A 22421-nucleotide genomic window follows, 5' to 3' on the forward strand; every position below is an offset into this window, starting at 1 on the left:
TTGGTGTCCGAGTTAGGGATGCACCAATCCATATCTGCTCATGCTGGGTTCTGTAATAATGGTGTCAAATTAAAAAGCTGTAACCCTGACTGTGAAGCAGAGACTAGGAATGATTGGAAAAAAATATTTTAATGTTATTCAACTAATTTATTTGTGATAGTTTGATTTCAACTCAGTTTGCGAGTCATTAGGAAACTGCTGTTATTGACTTTCCTCCTCTGACTCGGAGTTTACCTCCCTTTACTGCTCCTCACAGACACGTTTTATATATGACATATGACATATTATAATGAATATGTCATATGTCATAAAATCTTAAGTGTTGATGATACTTCAAATATGAAATACGTGACTGATAATAAGTCGGGATATTTCCTGACTTCATTAAAACGGATACCTGGATCTGAAGCTGCTGTCTGCTCGTCCTAATAAAACATATCATTCATTAGTTGGGAAGAAGGAATTTTCCTCTATCTGGTCAGATATTTGTTGACAGTCTGAGAAGAATAAAGGTTTTTCTTTATAGAAGTCAAAATGAAATCCAGGCTGTACAGATGTGACGTTCTCTCAGAAGTCAGCCTTTTATTTTATGTTCAAATTCGAAGCTGCAGAAAAGACCAAAACGACAGCATCTTCTGTTGGAAGCTTGGCGTGAAGGAAGCGTGGGCGACTGGAAGCACAGATGCATCGTGGACAATGAAAAACATCCACTGTAATTCCAACTGTGAAACTACTTCCCACATTATCTGAACAATAGGCAAGTTTCCCTAACCATCAGCCCTGCTTCTCTTCTTTAAGTACAGAATGATTTATATTCAAGGTTCAACACATGAATCCAAACTTAATATGTAATTTTTGCAAACCTATAACATTTCTAATTAACACTTATTAACTTCCAATTAACTTCTCTTCTAAAGAGACCAGTTGCTCATTGAGTGAATATATGAGAACTCACGTGTGAGCATTAACCAAATTCCCCAGACAATGCTTGGAAGTCCTAATAGAGTAGCTTTGCATGATTCACAGTTCAAAATAATCCTTCTCAGTTCTGAGTGAACTCAGTTCACTCTATTTAAAACAAGCGGTTTTAGCTCCTTCTCCTTTAAGCCGACTGTCTTCTGATTGGCTGTGCCTCAAAAATCACAGAGAAAAGCATGTTCGGTCTATTTAATGGTTTAATAGTCACAGTGGAAGCTTTACTTTTCTTCACTCAATGTTATTTCAGCACAACTCATGAAATTAATCAGCAAATTTTCTTTGATATACTTACAGATTAATTTAATCTGGGTAGATTTATGTTTTTCCTCAGACTGTATTCTATTTTGGGATTTTAATCATTTTCTTTCAATCCACTTTTTACTCACCATGCATTCTTAGAACCCATTCATTAGGCACCCATAATTAATAACTCACATATTTTTCTAAACTTTGAATCCTGGGAGAAAAATCTGACATATTTTCCTTTCATTGGCTGCCCCTCGAAAGCAAGTCTATACTGCAGGTGAGCGGGGCGTCTCTGCGTGAGATGACCACATTGAGGAAATCCGCTGTCTGTGGCATCTAAGAGTAAAAAAAACTGTGTGAAACTGAGCACTGGGAGCAGAGAGAAGTCTGACCTTCGGTTTCAGGGATTACGTGTACATATTCTGACCTCGGTATTTAAAACTTTGCCCATGAAGTAAGGAAAAGCAGGATAAGTCGACTTTAACAGAGAGCCCATGTTACTGCAGGCCCTCCAACAGCTCATCCACCTCCTTCACACTACAGGCATTTCTCACCAAAAGCTCAGTTTAAAGGGACATTCTGTGTTTTCTCGTCCCTGTCCATAGTGGCATCATTATAAGAGCCTATTATGGCGTTCCAGAGGCCGACTCACAGACTAAATGCCTTGTTTCTGTCCGCCATGGGAGATTTCTATAGAGCCTGAACTCCCTCCTTCAACAGAGAGGCCCCTTCATCGTCCTGCCCTCCTCCTCCTCCTCTTCTCATCCTCCTCGCTCTCTTCTCCCTCTGACACAGACGAGCCTTTATCTGCCCATCATGTGCTCGCTCTCGTTCTCTTTTTTCTCCGGCCTGACCCTGTTTTCCGCAGGCATGCTGGGTAGGATTTGGGGGGAGACACACACACACACACACACACACACACACACAGTAATGTGGGGGGGAAAGGCTGATTTGGAAATCCAGCTAAATATTTTATCCATGGCAGCGCTATCTGTCTGCATAGCTTAATACCGATTTGATGTTATCTCTTAAGTCTTTCCAGCAGAGGTTTTCTTTTTTTCCTCCACATTTTATTTTCTGGTCAAATAATCTCTTCATATCAGCCATTCAGCATCAACACACAAACATATGCAAGCAAACAACCACCTCAACGAGCCAAAACTTGCTGCGCAGGTGCAGGTTGCTGTTGTTTTTAGTCATTCCCAGTTTGTTCTGTAACATGTCAAAACTTTCCCAAATCACTTGTTTTGTTGGATGAACAGTCTCAACAACCAAAAATATTCAAAGAAACAAGGAGGATGATTATTAAAAGAAAGTTTGAGCATTTCTGGTTAATTCTGTACCTTTTCTACATCAATTTACCATGGAAATGTCTTTTTTTATGTATAGAAAAAAATGGTGGTGGTCTAAATATCGGTCCATCTAAATGTCATCTCTTCAAAAGATTTTAACTCTTCTTAAAATGTTAAATTCTCAGAGAAATGTGAACAAAACATCCATTTAATGCAGAAGAGCATTCCTTAAAGACATTGTGTTTTGGACTTCAGTTAAATTAAGTTAAATATTTCCTTACTTATATATTCTTGACTTTGAAAATCCAGTTTATTTATGGCCCAAATCCAGACACCTCAGTGTATGTGTCATCCAGTATGTGCCAATATAAAACCCTTATGACTGGGGTGCTTTAGAAATGGCGCTGTCACATCCGTTGTCCATTCACTTCAGTGTTTTTAACTCTTTAACTTTAAGTTGTCTGCAGCACACGCTGGAATCTGCAGCACAGCTCAGACGACAGTGAGTCGAGCTGCGCCTTCACCTTAAGTTGCTAACCAGCCCATTCTCATTCTGGGCAGTTAAAGTGACAGGGCCGTCATTCCAAACTCGACATTTTTCATCGAAGGGGTAGATTTGAATCAAACAGCAACCTTTTTGACTGAAAAATTAATCTAATCTATGTCCTCTAATGTTTATGTCCAATTCTTATAAGCAGCCTACAACATTACAGTCTAACCCAGTACTTTTTCCTCCACCTGACCAGGCAGGTTTTCGTGCCAAACCTTCCTCACCACTACTACAGCTTTCCAATGTGAACCTTGTAGGTCTCCCTGTGTCCGATGCTGCTGTGTCAGCTGGCACCTTTGCTAAGACACAGGTGATGTCTGACAAAAGCTATCATCATGTCACACTTCAGGGGGAGTATGTGATGTGCCAACTAGTTCGCAATCACAATGCTAATACCATAAAAATGAGGAATGCATAAGCTAACATATCAATCAACCGACATCCGACCCAGAAATGCAGCGCTGGTCAGACACTTGACATCATAAAATCTGTTTCTGACGTACCAGAGCGATGCTGCAGATACATCGCTGCAGACATGCAGAGCATTACATAAATCAAACATACTGAGAAAAAACAAAACACGCTGTAAGGTGAGAAATTTAACAAATGAGCGTGACTAAGCTAATCAGAAATCAGGGTGCAGCCGTATCCCGTCGATACTAAACACCTGACCTTTTAACGGTAAAGATAAGTGTATACGGAGAAACTCGTGGATTCATCGTAGTCTTGCATGACAGTAAAGCGACAACTTTGCACATGCCGGTTGTGCATTTCACTGAATTTAAAACGACCACATGATCCACGTGTGACCAGAGGAAACACGCTGTGCGTCACCAAACAATCCCCTCCGCTCTCCCATCGTGGCCACCGCGTTCAGCATCTATACATCCATGTTCCCCGCTGATTGTTCGCGGTTAGCTGCGATACGTGATGCTGAGCACCGCCTCCTGGGTTCCCACAAAACTTCTGTCATTTTCCTTTTTACCTTCTTTATATTTCATTCATTGATTGATCATTTTCACCCTCAACTGTTTTGTCTCCTTTAATTTTCCTTTAAATGCGACCTCCTTCACCACTTCTCATTCCTCCCTTCCTCTTTAGCTCCATTTATTACCCTTCGCTTCTCTTATTTCTTCACTCCTTTCCTCACTTACTGTCTCTTTGGCTCTTTAATATCCTTCTGCTCCATCTTTCTTTGTTAACATCTCCTGTTTCCTTTTGTGCCTTCTTTCTCCTTCTTAACCTCATTTCTTCTCCTCATTCTTACTCTTTTCTTCTTTTTCTGTCTCTTTAATTTGTGCCATCCTCTGCATCGGTCTTTCCTTTCCTTTATGCATGTTCCTCCACTTTTAAGCCATCATCCATCCTTTTGCTCCTCGTCATTGCTTCCTGCCCATTTCTCTTCTTACTTTCGCCATTTTAACCCCAACAATAATTTGTCTTTTTTGTCTATCGTTCATCTTTGTCGCCCCGTCTTCTCGTCTTCTGCATTCGTTCATTTATCTCCTATTCATCATTCAGCCCATTAACCTTTGCTTATCAGCAAATTAGTCTTCTTTTTGACACAAGCTGGGACTGCGTGTGTGCTGAAGGCAACCATATCATGTTGGTACTAATCCAAAACTTGAAATATGTCATGTTTTTAAACGTTATACTGACTGTGCAATGATGAGCAGCCTAGGGTCAAAGGTCAAACTAAACATTAGACATATTATACACAGATTTTCGTCAGAAAAATCAGAACTGAGGAGTGTGACATCACAACTGGACCAATACCTCATACCAATCTCTCTCTCTCTATTAGTGATTATTATTTATCCCCCTTTCCAGCAGACAAACAGAGAAATCTTAATCATAAATAATTACTAAATGCCATTAATTTAGTGCAAAACTGATGTAACGCAACAGATATCGGCTTCTGACTTCAGTAAATGCCGTTTTATTCTGTGCCGATGTCAGTGGACAAGGCCAATACCGATTAAAACACTGGGCTCTAGTCCAGATTTCCATCTTCTGTGCGTCAATGAATCAGTGTTTACTATGAATTCTGTCCCAGCAACAATGTTTAAAACAACCAAAGCTAATGGCGACATTTTTCCTCCCTTTGACCGTTATGTAAAAACACCAAACTGCAGCCTTTTAGCTTTTTCAGATCTTTAAACATTTATCTCATGAAAAATTAATGTGATAAATATCAGATTCTGACATCAGTTTTATTCTTTAAACATATCAGCAAATGTACAAATATTCTGCAGATTTATTCATACTGGTATGTACAACAGTTTCCTCCCATCTACAAAAGCAAACCAAACCTGTTTGTAAAATGTAAATCCTGTGAGTTTGGGTTGGATGATGATATTTTAACTCTGACTGTTGAGTTCTGATTATTTTTAATGTTTATTTTGGTTTTCTAGTTTTTTCCATTTCTACTTCTTTCTTTATGTAATGTGCAAATTTTAGAAAGCCACAAAATCCAGGCAACATCAGGTAAATATCAGGTGCTAAAATCAATAAATCTATAGATGTTGGACAGATATACTGATGCATTTGTGTGAGGAAGGTAAATCTATTTAACTGAAACTAAACTAAAGGTGTTAAAAACATTTAAGCTGAACAAAATAAAACTAAACAATGTGTACTTGGAACAGTATCATTTAAATTAAATAAGAAATAAATAAGAAATATATAGAATAACAGAAACTGGGGAAACTATGTGAGAATTCAGTTTATATGACTAATATTCAGACTAAAGGATCTACTACATTTTTTCCCTGATAAATAGCAATATATAATCCAATAAGGCCAAATGACACCTAACACAAACTATTAGAAACTAAACTAAAACTGAATATGTTTAATAAACTTATGAAAGCTAAATTTAGTACAAAATAAAAATGTAATGCATAGAAAATACTGCCCTGTGTCACAACCAGTGTTGGGACTAACGCGTTATTAAGTAACGCGTTACAGTAACTACGTTATTATTGTGGTAACGAGCAGGGTAACTAGTTATTATGCCAAAACCAGGAATGCGTTACTCGTTACTGGGATTTAGATAGGCTCGTTACTTGTTACTTCGTGTGGTGGATATCGCGGAGCTTCCACAGATTCAATAACATTAGCAAGTGGTGGAGGCCAGCAGGTGGATGAAGGAAAAGGGAGGCAAGAGGAGAGACCCGAAGGGGCCGCCAGTCCGCGTGTCAGGTGAACTGAACTTCAGGTAAGAAGTTATGACCTGCAGTCTATCGGAGTCAGATATAAACCAAGTTTAGGTGGAGTTTATTTTCGTTGTGCTGACTTTTTCGTACTGCGTGCTAGCTAGCATGACGGAGTTTCTATACAGCTGTGTGGGTGCTATGTTACTGATGTTGAACTTTATTTTGTTCATACGGTTAATTATTAGAGTTTCCAACCGTCCCGTAAAAAACAGAATCGTCTGGTATTCAGAGAAAATATTACGCGTTTCGTACTGAGGTGAAAAGGAACACAGTTTGTCCCGGACTTCAGCTACAATGAAAAAGACACAAAGCTGAAGCTGCACAGCTGCCTCTTCTTCTCTCATTCTCTCCCGTTTCTACTTCAATCACGAAACTGATCAATGATCAGCTGATCGGCTTTTCTCTCTTGTTTATTTATCGCCCACTTTGCGCCAGAAAGAGGAAACCAGCGGATGTCGCGTTAAACAACAGCAGCACGTTTAAGCTTGATCAGCTGTTGTTAGAATTTATTTAATATTAATTTCTAGTATCAGCTGATGTTTGCTGGAGCCACAGCTGTAAAGCTGCTGGTCATGATATCGGTTTGGTTATCTGGTGAGAGGGAAACATGAAGATGAAACCAGGAGATGTCCTTACTGAATCATCAGAGCTGAACAGGTGATGGAGAAACAGGTTTACCTTTTAGGTGACATGAATGAGTTGAAGGGAAGTTATGAACTGTTTCTGAGAGACAAATAACACCAGGATCCTTTTCTACGTAGCTGACAGCTGGTAACTGTGCAGGGGCGGGTCTAGCAAAGTTTTGCCAGGGGGGCAGGTAGGGCATTAACAGGGAAAGGGGGGCACAAGGAAATACTTTTCTTTATTATTCTCATTTAAAATGTCTCGCTTTTATTAAATAATTATCTGAGTCTTACAACAAACAATTGATAGATTGATACATATATACCATCAGAACAGTGTACATCACTGTCACAACAGTGTTTATTTTCATTCAAAGGCTTTATGATTTTTCCTATAATGGTGGGCCGGTCTCTAGTCAAAATGCCCGGGACGATTGTTTTGTCCCAGTCCAGCTCTGTATGCAGCTCATCTGCAGTCTGGTGTTACCTACATCTTCCTATTCAGAAGGCAGAATTTTCAAGTTCTGAGTACAATCAAAAGCACCACGACTGCAGTTTTTGTGTTGGATGTAAAAAGCGCACATGACGCTGTGACGTACGCTAGAATCATGGCGGTGGTCAACGACGGTCCAGGCGTGGGATTTCTCTCGTGGAAATGTGCACATTATTTTTTCCTTTCTGTTGGTAGGTGGCACAGTGCACTTGTGGCAAGTAAGCAAGTTAGAAGACTGGCAGTCTGGCTGGGTATCCAGTTACAGAAGCAACACATTAACAAGAGAAGTCTGAGTAAAACCAAAGTTACTTTCCCTAGTAACTAGTTACTTTTAAAGTAACGAGTAACTTGAAGTAACTGAGTTACTTTTGATGGAAGTAACTAGTGATGTAACTAAGTTACTAATTTAAAGTAACTTACCCAACACTGGTCACAACACACTTGACTTTCATCACAAAAACACTCACACTGAAAGTTTCCTCTCAGACTTGTTTCAACCCGTCCACCACCCCAGCATCCACCTGTAGCCTGCAGGCAGATGTTTATTCATAATGCACCAATGTTTACATCCATCATAAAAAACGGCGAGCCCGGAGTCTAAACACCAAACTCTAAATTTAATCTGCTGCTGTGACAAATCAGTCATTTCAAACATGAACCGTCTGACTGAACGAGGAGACGCTCGGCTTTCCTCGGACCGTTTAGCTAGGAGCAGTGCACCAGACCACCTGACGGCATCCTAAAATACATAAAAATGGGTGTAACAATGGGCAGCAGTGTTGAGCAAATCACATAAAAATACTGCAGAGTTGTAGCACAGCTGTATGCTTTAATTTCTTCTTTTTTAGCATCTTTCAGTCAGAGGGAGCTGAAAGGATTTGGAGTGCTGTCTCAGGGTTGGTTTAATTTTAGGACCTGAAGGAGTGTTTGGACCCGTAAATGTATGACGTCAGACTTGCCAAGCAGATAAAATAACCCTAAATGTGCATTAGACCACAGCTATCTATATTTTATCCTGTGTGAATGTGAAATTTGAGTTAAAATAAGGCAACCTCTCATTCTTCACTTTTCCTTCGTTTTTTCCTCTCTCCTAGCTCTGTGTCCTTCTTCCTTTTCTAGTTTAACTTGAACGCTAACCCTCCTCACACATTTTTATTTCCCCTCTTTTCCTCCATTTATTCCCACCATGTTCTGCTAGAAGCTGCATGTGAGAGAGAGAGGAGTCCATGAGCTCTCCTCCTTCTTCTTATTTTATTTATTTATTCTTTATCCGTCAAAGCTCCTGCAGCGTGTGCGCACAGTGGAAAATGGAACATAAGTCTAATGAGAAGGAGGCAAAGGGAAGGAGGGAGGGAGGCGCGTGCATGAGGCCCGAGGAGGACAACGAGGGGAGGAAGCCAGCCAGCCAGCCAGCCAGCCAGCCGCGCATGCTCGAGACAGCAGGTGCCCGAGCCCCCGATGAAGGGGGGGGGGGAACAAATTTGCATTGCTAATGAGCTCCTCTCCGAGCCTCCTCCCCCCTCCATTTTGGGGGCAAAAAAAAGCTTCTAATATGGCGACATGTTTTTAAATCGTGTGCCCCTTCATCTTTCCTCCCAAACACACCAAAGGAGGGGAAACATTTAAAATCCTACCACCATGTTGCAGATTTAAAGGATATTTCTGTAAGTTTTGTATTAAAAAATCCAAATCAGAGCTGAAACACTGCAGAAATATGAACAAAGCAATAAAAACATGATGATCCAGAAGGTCAGCAGACTTCAGTGTTTACTACACCTGCTGCAGATACACTTCACATCGATGCAGGAAGGACACAGAAAAATATCAGCAGCTTTTCATCACGCAAACGTTCGCATTCAGCTCCAACTGGACCCAGTTCGATGTGTCTTTATGAAAAGCTTTACATGGGGAACAATGGACGGCACATGGGCACCCAAAAAAAAAGCTAAATGATCGATTAATCACCACCTGGTAATTTAATCATAATGAAGATAAGCAGCAAGTGAGTGAGGGGTTCATGGAGGACTTTAAGATCAGCAACAACAACAGTGAGAGGGGCTCACGGAGAATCCATCACTGAGCAAAACAAGTGAAGCGCCAGATTCCCAACAAGCACGCCGTTGTCTATTGTTGGAGGAAGAAAAGAGTGGCATACTTCTCACTTTTAACCCCCAGCCTCGACACATCAGGGCCAACAGGACGGAAAACAGCCGATAATGACACTACATACACGAGTTTTCCCGCTTTCCTCGCGCTGACCTCGTTTACGTTTCTCACGTGCACGCTAGGCTCTGATTGTGATGTGATCCTGTCTGTCTGTCGCCATGTGCGCACCATTTTTTTTTAATAAACACGCGCTTCATCGAAAATGGCTTAAAGACCCTCGCGCGCCCTCTCCCCTCCCCGCCCCCTTTCCAGTCTCTCTTTTCTTCCTGCGCGCGCATTCTGACTGAGATTCTGTGTTCATTGCGCTCGCTGCTGCCCGGGCGCGTAAACAACCTCACGCGCCTCGACGGGTTGTTTTTCTAAATTATTATTATTTGTTCTAATTCACTGATTTTATTTTTGTGGTAGGATATTCTCCAGACTGCACGCGCTCAAAACAGAAACACACACACACACACACACACACACACACAGGCGGGCGCGCGCAAGTAGGAGATGACAGACACACATGTCAGAGGCGCAGGGACCGATCTAACCGTCCGTCCCGGAGAGCAACAAACGCCCCTTGGAGCCGCGTGGAAGCACGAAGAGACATTAACAGCTCCGTGTGACATCAAAGTATCAACCGCAAGCCCCACGCGAGTATCATCACCTATCATACGGAGCTCCTGTGAGCCTCCATAACGTCACAAAAACACGCCAACCATCCTGTGTCCCCCCCCACTCAATTAAAAAAAAAATCTATGTAAATAAATATAAACGTGCAAACAGACGCAATTGGATCAAAAGCTTTTGGGGCACAAGCGCGCGCGACGTCGCCAAACAACAGCCCCCGTTCATTGTCCCCCTCCGCAACCGTCACCGCCGACAAAAACAAGCTCTCGCACGAGGACCCCCAAATCAGCACACCCTCACTGCCCCGCACGCCACCACCACCACTACTACTACCAGGTTAATATGACCGTTAAAGGCTAATTACCCGCCGGCTAATCGCCATTAAACACACTCCTGCGACCTGTAGCCTCCAACCGCAGCCGAAATAAAAGCCTCCGCTCATTAAGAGGTGAGCAGGAAAACATGAATTAGACGCCAGAGATGAGCCAGTCGACAGAGTGATGGTCAGAGTGGAGAAATGCAGAAATAAAAGAGGCAAACAAACCTCCTTTCGTGTGCGTAAATCCGTTTCCAGGCGCGTGGACAGAAAGGTAATAAGCTTGTTGTGTTGGACGGGAAAAGACGCTGCCGGGGCTAAATCCTACCAGCCATCCTCTCTCTCTCTCTCTCTCTCTCTCTCGCTCTGTTGCTCGCTCGCGCGTCTGCCTCTGTCGTCGCTCTCTCTCTCAGCCAATTGTGTGAGATGAAATTGGCGCGAGGGGTCGAACAGCGGGACGTTGGCAGGTTCTTCTCTCTCTCTCTCTCTTTCTCTCTCTCTCTCTCTCTCACACACACACACACACACGCACCGTTCACCTCTCAACGTTATGTGGTTGCCCCTAGCAACCACGAAGACCACCACCCCTTCTGCGTTCCTTGTCCAGGAGCCCCATCATCTCCACCCTCACCACCATCATCTCACCCGACTCCACCTCCTTAGACTGCCCAAAAAATGTTTCAGAGAAAATGTGAAAATGATTTTTCTCTCCTCGGTCTGTGAGGACACCGAGGGATGCGCGTGCAAACTTTAAGTTAAAAGAGAGAGAGATGAGTGAGAGACAAAGGGAGCAGATGGGGTGAGAGAGTCAGCTGCGCTCCTCTGTGCGCCAGCAGCTTACAACTCTCCCTGTGGTGGCTACTCCATTCACGCTTCAGGCATTGTTTTCCATCTTTGTGTGTGTGTGTGTGTGTGTGTGTGTGTGTGTGTGTGTAGGCCGGAGAACAATGGGGGCAAAGCATCAATGCAAGAAAAGAAGAAAAAAAGGGGTCGGGTGCACTAGGAGGGGAGGGTGCAGGGCGAGGTGGCCCCTTCCTCCTAAATTCCTAAATTTAAAATATGCACAAAAAGCTCGGATCTTCTCTGGAGTTCTTCCTTTTGTGTCCACACTGCATCTTTACTGTGTGTACATAATGGCTGCAGTTTTTCTTTCAGCACAACTGGAAACCTACAGAACTGCAGTTGCTCTGAGGTCCACTTCAAGGGGAAATGATAGCTCAGTGGAGGCAGCTCATTGGTAGCTCACTGGAAGCTACGGACTGCAGAGAGGATCTGCTGTCAGAAGGGGGCAGTGTCAAAAATATGTGGCTGTACTGTGGTAATCACAGTCTCACAGCAGTTTGTAAAATATTCACAAGTGTTAATTTACTAATTCAAGGCAGTTCAGTTTTATTTAGATAGCAGTAAATCACATCAACAGTAAACAGCAGTAAAGGTAAATCGAGAAAACTCAAAAATGACCCCCATGAGCAAGTACTTGGTGACAGTGGGAAGGAAAAACTCCCTTTTAACAGGAAGAATCCTCAGCAGTTGGGGGTTAGGGGAGCAAGACAGGACAAAAGATTCACATTTCTGTTTCTGGGCACAAAATTTCGAGTTTTTCATGTACCTGAACAGACTTGGCACAACCACAGTCTAATCTCCATCCTTTAACTGTGCTCTGTTTCTGAAGAAGCTTTTCCTGATGTGACATTTTGCGGGAGTGTCCAGCAGTGACGGATGATACGGTTGGTTTTACAGCATTTCAAATGTGTTTGCAGAGCAATAAACAGCAACTGCACTTTACTCCTTGTAATTACTGCAGTAGCATGACACATCAGCTTTATTTTATGTAGGAGAGTCATAAGAAAGGTGCTTCACAGACTTAACTGATAACACAACTCTGAGTTTCTGCACAGACCAAACCAAATCACAGTCTCTGCTAAACATTCACTCCATGCCAACTGTTCAATAAGCTGCATTCATTGGATCTTAACAGATATGACTGAATATTGTTGGACATTGCTCTAAACACAGATTTATTTTTATTTATTTTTTTGCTCTTAGCTCTGGATGATGTCACAAAGTGAGACTATCCCTAATCTGATCATCTCACAAAGCTCCACCCACCTGTTGTTTAAACTTGTTGTTTATGCGGGACAGCCAATTAAAAAGCAGTTGTCTTAAAGTGGGAGGAGCTAAAACACTTTATTTCAGACAGCTGGTAAAATGAGGGGCTGCACCGAGGCCCAGTATAAGCAAATAAGGATTATTTTGAACTGTGAATCATGCAAAGCAAATCTATTAGCAAGAGCATGAAAATATAGAGCTGGAACCGACTACAACAGATCCCATTTATCCTAACTCAGTGACTCTGCTGTGTGTCTGTTAAGATTTTTTATTTCCCTGCATGAATTTTTAGAGTTTCTATTGACCCACCAGAAGTGCTCATGCTCATTCTAAAAAGATTTCACATGGGCTGTTTATACTCTTGGATATGCATCAGATCCAAGAGTAGTAAGGTGCTTTCCACAGAAGATCATGCAAAGCTACTCTGAAACGAGGAGCTGGAAATGAGAAAAATAAGTCCAGTTTAAAAACAAATGTCTGCTCCACTGCTCAACACTGCAATGCATTCGTTTGCAGATCATTAAAGAGCAAAGAAGAAATGTAGCTGTTTTGTTCTGAAGCCTAAAGCATCTGGGACTGGGTTAACTTTCACGTGCAGACACAGCGCGGTCAAACGCCGACCCCTTAAAGGATCTTAAAAGAGACACGAAGAAGACGAGAGAGTGAGCGAGCAGAAAAGAGATGTGTCACTCAGCGTGCCGTTGACTCTGCAGTCTGGTGCTGATGATGATTTGACATGACAGCCAGCAGCCTCCTTTTCTCCTGCTCCTCCTTTACCTCTGCTCTGCCCTCATCCCCCCTCTGTGCCTCTGAGGAGAGGAGACATGAGGAAGGAATGGATGGGCAAAGGAGCAGAACCAAGGAGAGAACAAAGGAGATTCAACAGAGGATCCTGGTGGATGAAATCAAACTTGTTTTTTCATGGTTTAAGAAAAGTCACCAGATGAAGACGTATTATTTGACTTGTATCCCTCATAAAATCTGATCTAGCACCATTTTCTGGGGTGCACATCTGGCCATTTTGACAAGATGTTCTAAAAATTATTCCAAGTTTTTGGACGTTGGCAGCAATGAGACTTAAAACATGACTTCAGATGTCTCAGCCCACAGCAACATCTTCTGACCATAAAAAACGTGACAGTCTTTGTAACAATGCCAAACATGCCATAATATGAGCAATATTGAGTCTGGCAGAGCAAACAGGACCTCACACTGTAAATGCACACAGTGGACTGCCTTTAACTTTATTTATACTCACTTATATTGAGTCAGTGACTCGTACTTGGTTTTTCAAAGTACAGAATACTCATGGGAATATTTACCTGCCTTAGTTTAGTCATGTTTATGTGTTTATGTGTAACTTGTCATTCCAGTGGATGAGAAGTGCTTTCCAGTGTTTTTTAGGAGTGAGAGCAGCAACAGGCCACCAGGACTGACTCCTGGTCAGTGCTCGTGTTCAGGGTTAATGATTAAATGTTAATTAAAAGCAGTGTTTCTGTAACTGTGGTGTTATGGGGCATGTGAATGAGGCAAAGTGTGAGATCACAGAGTGCTAAAACACAATTTAAATACTGTGGACACGCAGGCTTAGGTTTATAGAAAACATTTAATGATGAGATTTTCTGAGTTTATTTACTCAAAAAATGTTACATAAGTTAACACATAGATAGATGGATGGATGAAGTGTGTCTGATGTGTCCTTAATTATTCAGAAAAAGACTAACAAAGGAAACGTTTTAGTCCATACTGACATGACAACATCACCAAATTCTCAATGTCTCAGCATAAATCACAGCTCATCAGATCAGGCAACGTTTTTCCTAACTTCTGGTGTCCAGTTTGGATATTATATTTAGTGTATTTAACTTATCCATTTGAAGTCCTACCCAGTCAGTCTTTTTTGAGTAGGCACGTTTGCTTGACATTTTTAAAGTTTAGCCAACTCATCATGTTAGGTAAGCTGCCTTTTCCTTTGGCTCATATGTCAGCTAACAAGAAATAAACCTTGCAGTTAAAGTGACACACTGTCTTATTAGTGTGTACCGATGAGAAAGTCATTAGTGCGATGTTGGTTTACCGGTCAAATAGCCTGACAGGAAACAGAAAAGCTCATCTGTGAGGTACAGGCTCTACCGCCTGAGACCGCTGTGACTGGAACGTTTGCAATATTGTTGTTTTTTGTTGCATCAAATCTGGAGTCCTGAACCTCTACAAAAGGTTCAGTATCATCAGTGGTGGCTGGATTTAAGGGGTTAAAATGTGCAGCACATTCTCAGTATCCTGCATCTTCATGGGGGAATATAAACATCTCCTGAACTGATAGAGGCTGGCAGCTTTCTCGTCTGCAGTAATTACACTGCTGTCTCGACATTTAAGTGGTAATGATATATTGATGTTCTCCTGCACGCTCTGATATCTCGAAACATTTCAGGAATTAATGTGTCTCCATTTTATTACCAGTGGTTCAGACTGCTCGCAGGGTCACAGCATGCTGAAATCCCTGACTGAACCGAGGAAAAATCATTTTCACCTGACTGCTCCTGCACAGCGACCCACAGTAACAGGTCCTTCCCTCTCAGAGGACACTTCCTGTCTGTATATTAAAAAAAGGCTAAAAGGCAAATTAAAACCATTTAATTTCTACCTTTTTAAAGACTGCATAAAATGCTCTGCGGACCAATAAAACAAATCTTGGATATTTGAAGGTAAGTCATGCGAGTTTTAGTGTGTTCTACTCAGCGCGGTGTATTAAAAGTAGAGAGGTAAAACCGTCGAGCTGTAATTCAGCAGCTGGAGTGCTGAGTCAGGCTTGTTTCTGTTCCCCATCACCGGCAGACCTTTTTCACTCATCACTCCATATGCTCACCTAATGAGCCTTTGAGACCAGGAGCACCGACACACACACATAAATATGCACTGATGCTTTCAGGTAAGCATGTAATTCCATTCACAGCTAGCTCCATGGGATTCCTCAGAGCAGAGGGATGGGCATATTAAGTTTGAAGTCTGGAGGTCCTACTTATACGTTTACAGTTTACGGCAGAAATATCTACCTGGTTTAAAATCTGAGAGTCTGGTTCTGTCTGTCGGGCTGACAGACTTTGTGTCTTATGTTTGGGGAAGTAAAATGCAAAGCAAGCAACTGAAATCTGCAGTCTTTCTAATGGCAACCAGGGGGCGACTCTTCCTGTAGTAGCAGAAAGCAGAATGAGACCCCTGTAGGGAGTTTTTCCTTCCCACTCTCGCCAAAGTGCTTGCTCATAGGGGGTCATATGATTGTTGGGTTTTTCTCTGTATGTATTATTGTAGGGTCTACCTTACAATATAAAGCGCCAGGAGGCGACTGTTGCTGTGATTTGGTGCTGTATAAATAAAACTGAATTGGTCCACATATAGTCATTTTTGGCACCAAAAAAAACAACAAGGCACTTTCAACCCACCCACCATTTTAATCACACTTTTGTGATTAAAGATCTTGTTCTGAAAAGGCCAATATCCTTCAAACTTTCTTGAAAGAGCAGTTGTAAAACGACTGACCATCTGCAGAGAAAAGGTTCATTTTAAGAGTTTCAGTCAGATTTCAGCATTAGCTCGTCACAGTACAGAAGCAGCTTTAGTGAAGGTTACAAATGATCTTCTTATGGCCTCTGACAGTGGACTCATTTCTGCGCTTGTCCTGCTAGACCTCAGTGCAGCGTTCGATACTGTTGAGCATAATATTTTATTACAGTGATCTGAACATCCTGTAGGTATCAAAGGTACTGCCCTGCAGTGGTTAGAATTATATCTGTCTAATAAGCCCCTTTTCCATAAGTACCTACTTGGATCGACTCAGCACAGTTGGCCACAGTTTTCCATTAGGTCATAGTTCCTGGTACCAGGTACTTTCTTAGTACCTGGATTGCCTGGATTCCAGGCAATCCAAGCAGGTACTAAAATGTGATGTTGCCAGACTGCATGCCACCAACTGGCTGGTCAGTAGCATCACTTGATGAGTCATGAGAGTTTCTCGTTCATGAAAATTAAAACGGCCATTTCGAAACCCAGCAGCAAACAAAATGGCTACAAGAAAGAACGCTGTTTTCCCCGAGTCTGATGAAAAGCCACAGACCGAGCAGCAGGTATATTCTTGCTTTGACATCCACCTGCTTTGTAGCGTTCGTGTTGCATATTTATTACGTTGTATGATGCTTGGACACGTTGCTATGATGACTACCACGCATGTTAGGTAGTACTGGATTGTAATGGAAAACCAGTCGATCCAAGTCGAGACTCCAATTTGTACATGTAAATGGAGAGTCATCTTCACACACTGAGGTTAATTATGGAATTCCGCAGGGTTCAGTGCTCGGACCAGTTCTGTTTACATTATACATGCTTCCCTTAGGCAGCATCATTAGAAGACATAGCATAAATTTTCACTGCTATGCAGATGACACGCAGCTCTATCTGTCCATGAAGCCAGGTAACACACACCAATTAGTTAAACTGCAGGAATGTCTTAAAGACATAAAGACCTGGATGGCCGCTAACTTTCTGCTTCTTAATTCAGATAAAACTGAGGTTATTGTCCTAAAATCTCAGAAATATGGTATCTAAGCAGATTCTTACTCTGGATGGCATTACCTTGGCCTCCAGTAATGCTGTGAGGAACCTTGGAGTCATTTTTGACCAGGACATGTCCTTCAACGCACATATTAAACAAATATGTAAGACTGCTTTCTTCCATTTGTGCAACATCTCTAAAGTTAGAAATATCCTGTCTCAGAGTGATGCTGAAAAACTAGTTCATGCATTTATTACTTCCAGGCTGGACGACTGTAATTCATTATTATCAGGATGTCCTAAAAACTCCCTGAAAAGCCTTCAGCTGATCCAAAATGCTGCAGCAAGAGTCCTGACAGGGACTAGAAAGAGAGAGCAGATTTCTCCCATACTGGCTTCTCATTGGCTTCCTGTTAAATCCAGAATCAAATCTAAAATCTTTCTCATAACATCTTGAATACTCAGGGCCATTTTTATCTGAAAGTCCTCATAGATCACCCCAACAGAGCACTGCTCTCAGACTGCTGGTTTACTTGTGGTTCCTGGGGTCTTTAAAAGTACAATTAGAGGCAGAGCCTTAAGCTTGTCTTTACCTTACAATACAAAGCACGTTGAGACAACTGTTGTGATTTGGCACTATATAAATAAAATTAAATTGAATTTAAGTTAATTAATTTCCCATGTGAGCCACAACAAAATCTACAAGGTGCATGTTAAGAGCTGGTTGTGTCACATAACCTTCAAAGTAAAACTAAAAGTCTGATATTAGGAATCACCTTTTTTGTTTAACCTTTTATCTTCCTTTGGCTATAACATACCATCTTTCATTTTCTGTCTGTCTGGTTACATTTAGACACTAAAACTACAAAAACATCCCTTCATAATTAAAATAAGCATTAGAAGCAAACTCTGTGTATAAAGGCTAAGATGGCTTCTGGTCTGAAAAATGCAGCCAAGCTAGAAGCACCGTTAACGGCCTTTCTCAGTAATGGTCAGCAGGGGGCGACTTCTTTGGTTTCAAAAAGCACGTTTGTGTCTTTTTACCACTGATTTTTAATTGTGAGGAACAACAATAATCTAAAAACGTCAGCACTAAAAGATAAGTTGGGTGGCAGAATTCACAATCGCATGAATTCAAGCTCTCACCTGGACCACTTCTTTTTACATATTTGAATTTTTAATTGCTCTCATTTTGACTCTGTCTTTTCTTCTACTGTGGTTTTAAGTTTAAGTATTAAAACTAGTAAACTAAAACTACTCTTAAGAGTTTTAATATAGGACTTAAATAAGATAAATACCATTTTGGAGTGATGAAGTGGCTTAAATCTGAATTCTTTATAATGTCAAGGAGGGGGCGACCCCTCTGCTTGTTTATTTAAAAAAATGTATAGAAGTCTGTAAAAAATATTACCCAACAGCTCATCTGATTTATTCCATTAGTAAACACTTCCTTCATTGGTATATGTATATTTTAAAGTCCTATTAAATACAACATGATGTTTTTGTTTTCAGTTATGGTCTCCATTAGTGTTTAAATAGACAAAAACCAGGGAATCCTTTACTGTGTAAAGTACATTATGTCTACGATCACAACAAGCTCGCTGGTGCTCAGGTAACTTTCTTACAATTATAGTAGCGACAGGAAGATTACAAGTGTTTGTCAAAGCAAAAGAAAAAAATAGAATTTGATTTTTTCTTAAATAATGACTTTAAATAATCAACATTTTTGGGTGGTTTCATGCTTTGGCTCCCAAGAAGCCAAATCAATCGATAAAGGGGTTAGGTAAGAAAAGTAAATAAGGTGAGATCTAAATTGGAACTTGCTGGAGGAGACACACAGTCTGGCACTCCACTGTGTTTGAGAAAATGACTTCAGGGCGAAGAAAGTCCCCGAGGTGTTTATGTATTTGTAATGAAGTTGGTTTGTTGAGGTTTGGGCTTTTATTATTGTGGGCTGGAAGGAGAACAACTTACAAAAACTGTTTAGAGGTGTAAATTTGTTATGGAGATTAAAACTGTGGTGAATATTTGTAGTGATGAATGACATTTATGTGATTTCAGGATTAAAGCTTCATGGAAGGACTGACTGGGGAAGGAAAGGGACTCAGCAACGCATCATCGACGTGAGTACGGTGGTGGTTGTACCTCACTTCTTTGCAGAGTTGATACCGGCTACAATGTTTCTATTTTCAAGTGGCTGGTTAAACAGGATCTGTTTTGTGTTTCCTCATTTCCTGTCATCTACGTCCTGTTCCAATTTTACAACATGGTCCAAGTTTCAAACGAGGTCGCTGTCTGTACCAGTGCAAGTAATCTGTGTCAGCTAAAAGCTCAGGCTTCACACTGCTCCACACAATCAGTGTCAGGATGATGTCATAGACACGGGGTAGCCCTAATGTAGTCATGTTAAGGGATATGACGGGTAGCCAATCAGAAGACAGCTGGCTTAACGGCATCAAGAGAAGCTAAAACAGCTCCTGTTTTCAGAAATAGATAGAGGGTTTAAACAACAAGACCTGTGTAAGATAAACAAGGATCGTTTTGAACTGTGAATCATGTAAAGCTACTCTAGTTACATCCAAGAGTATAAATATGGAACCCTTGGACACCCCTGAGCCTGCTGAGATTTCGCATTGTTTTCGTTGGATTAATGAAAATAACCTATGTTATGAACCTATATATCAAGACCATTACCAATAGAGCCAATAGTGTTTTCCATATTTGACATAGCCACAGTGACATCACTCTGTGATTTGTGAATTGCCTTTTTAAAGTTTTGTTTTATGGCTCACTGACTCAAGAATAAAAATAAGACGGAAACCTTCTTATGACTAAAAAGACATGGTGGTTGCCTGATTGAATTTTTTTGCAATGACTGCCTGGTCACCCGGAGGATGAGCATGCAACACCCTCAACCACTTTCTACTGCAAGGCAATTTGCACAACCTGGTAGGAGGCAAGCTGTCTTCAAACAATCGCGGTTCAACTCAGACTCATGACAGACCGATTTTGTGTCATTTTCCAAAGTCCTGCTTAAACTGAGTCACTATCTGTTTGAAATCTATGAGCTTCTGGCTGGACTCTGATTGGAAGTAGTTAGTGTGAGTTTCTGAATATGCAGATGGCAACAGATGTTTGCTAGTTTACCACAATTAATCGTTGTATTGTCACAAACATGTTACATGTAATTGCCAATTTGACCCCATTCAATCACAAACCGATAGCAGAGTCTGTGATTTACCTCCATCTCTACACACCAAAGTCACTTTGAAGATGACAACTTCCTGTGAATGTACAGACTAATTAGTTTCTTGATGCATGCTCAGTCATCCAGGTGAGCAAATCCCAAAAAGCTGATTCGGTTCCCCTGGATGTAGCATTTTCAGTGGGAGAAACATTGCGTTGCTTAGATGAGTGGGAGTACTTTTTGGGAATACCAGCTAATTAATGTCCAGCAACATCCAAATAAAGTCATGAAAACTGGAGCTCTCACCGCCGACTGGTGTTGGTTTTAACTGATTAATACAGTGATTTACATTTCAGAATTCTACTTTAAAGCCTTAATAAAATGGAAGAAAATTAGTTATTTAAACATGAAACCCCCTGTACAGTTGCTATGATGGGGGATACATCCACAGTTTTCGTATCAACACTCTTATTTCTGTTGTATAGTTGCAGATTTTAACATGTGGGTCTGAGGGGATGGACACACTGCTGGAGCCTCATGTGGACATTAGAGGAACTGCAGTTTTTGGTTTTTGGCTGAAAGGCTGATGCTTTTGGTCCTTTTCATGTCATCCTCAAGCAGCTGTCTGATTTTGGTGTTGTAACAGACAATTTTAGGAAAAAGTGTCTTGTTATTCTAATATTTCAGCTTCCCTTTGGTCAAGCCTGAAGCCTCTGGATGATGTTTGATGTGTCCGGATTGGTTGGCACACCATAACTAAAAGTCTTCCTAATTGAAGCTACATTCATTAGGATGTTCCCCTCTAGAGGAGAATAGACTTTCCCACTTTGACCTTGTGATTGTGAGGGGACCATCCCACTTTGGCCCACATTATCCTTTCGTTTGGTCTTCCACTGTAGACTAATGAGTGTGTGTTGAGGGCTAATTAGGGCTGCACAGCTGTAAGTGGCTGTAATTGTACACACACTCACACACAGCTTTAGGGTAAAGTTGACAAACATGCCAACATGGTTTCATCTTTAATTCCCTCTTAAGTCTCTCTCTCTCTTTCTTACTTGCCCTCGTTCCCCCCTCTACACACACCTCCACATTCATCCCCCCTTTCATGAACTTCATCTCACTTCCCCTCACTCACCACCTCCTGACTCCATTCTTTGATTTCTTCATCACCACATACCATCTGTAATGAGTGAAAACACCCCTTATTTCCTATCTATCTATCTATCTATCTATCTATCTATCTATCTATCTATCTATCTATCTATCTATCTATCTATCTATCTCAATAAAGAGAGGGGGATGAACACACACCCGTAGCAAACACACACAATCCAATGTCGTCTGGATGTCACCAGACAGAGAGGTGTCTGGAGAGAGCCTCCTGCCTCTGGTGACAGCAGTCTGTGTCTGTATGTGTGCAAACAGTGATGCCGATGGAGGGGAAAAAAACACAAACAGAGGATGGAGCACGACAGGCGAATAACAACAGACAGACGGCAAGACAGAGGAAGAAGAAATGAGATGCAGAATGTGCCAGACAGTGGCATAAAACGAGAGAGAGAGAGAGGGAGGGAGGGAGGTGTCGATAAAGTGAGAAAGATGGGTAATGAAAGAGGGAGAGAGTTTGCCTGAGGACAGAGCGACCAGCCTTGGCATGCTCGGCTAAAGCCGACACTGCCGGGTAATAAATAACAGTCATTGGGATGTCAGGAAAGAAATGGATACAGCAGAGAGACAGACAGACAGACACAGAGACAGACAGGCTTGATAAACGGTGTTAGGGACGGTCAGTGGTCCTAGGGATGGCAAACTGTTAGGAAAAGTAATTGGATAAGCCCCTCCCACCACACTGTCCTGGCGTAGAGCTTTTTTATCTTCACAAGCTGTGATGACACGCCATGTGGGCGGAGCTGAACTGGTGGCAAAAAGCAACAGTTATGCAGTATCTTGCAAACCTTCAAATCTTTTGATGGATATAATTCTGAACTTTGGCGTGACTTCAGTGACATTTGGTTTCAAGATTTGTTCACTGATGTTTATCTAAAAGATTTAAGGTGCACTAACACGCCACGTCCCAAACTAA

General features: G+C 41.6%; 1 protein-coding gene across 1 annotated transcript in view; it reads right to left on the reverse strand.

The window, feature by feature from the left end:
* si:ch211-137a8.4 (neurofilament heavy polypeptide) overlaps positions 1–10924 on the reverse strand; it is a 40729-nt gene extending 29805 nt beyond the window's left edge. The window contains exon 1 of the mRNA XM_005474875.4: positions 10726–10924. The gene's annotated coding sequence lies outside the window, so the exon portion shown is untranslated. The remainder of the gene's footprint in view (positions 1–10725) is intronic.
* Positions 10925–22421: the final 11497 nt, after the last annotated feature.

Source organism: Oreochromis niloticus, linkage group LG14, assembly GCF_001858045.2.
Source record: "Oreochromis niloticus isolate F11D_XX linkage group LG14, O_niloticus_UMD_NMBU, whole genome shotgun sequence".
Lineage (NCBI taxonomy): Eukaryota > Metazoa > Chordata > Actinopteri > Cichliformes > Cichlidae > Oreochromis > Oreochromis niloticus.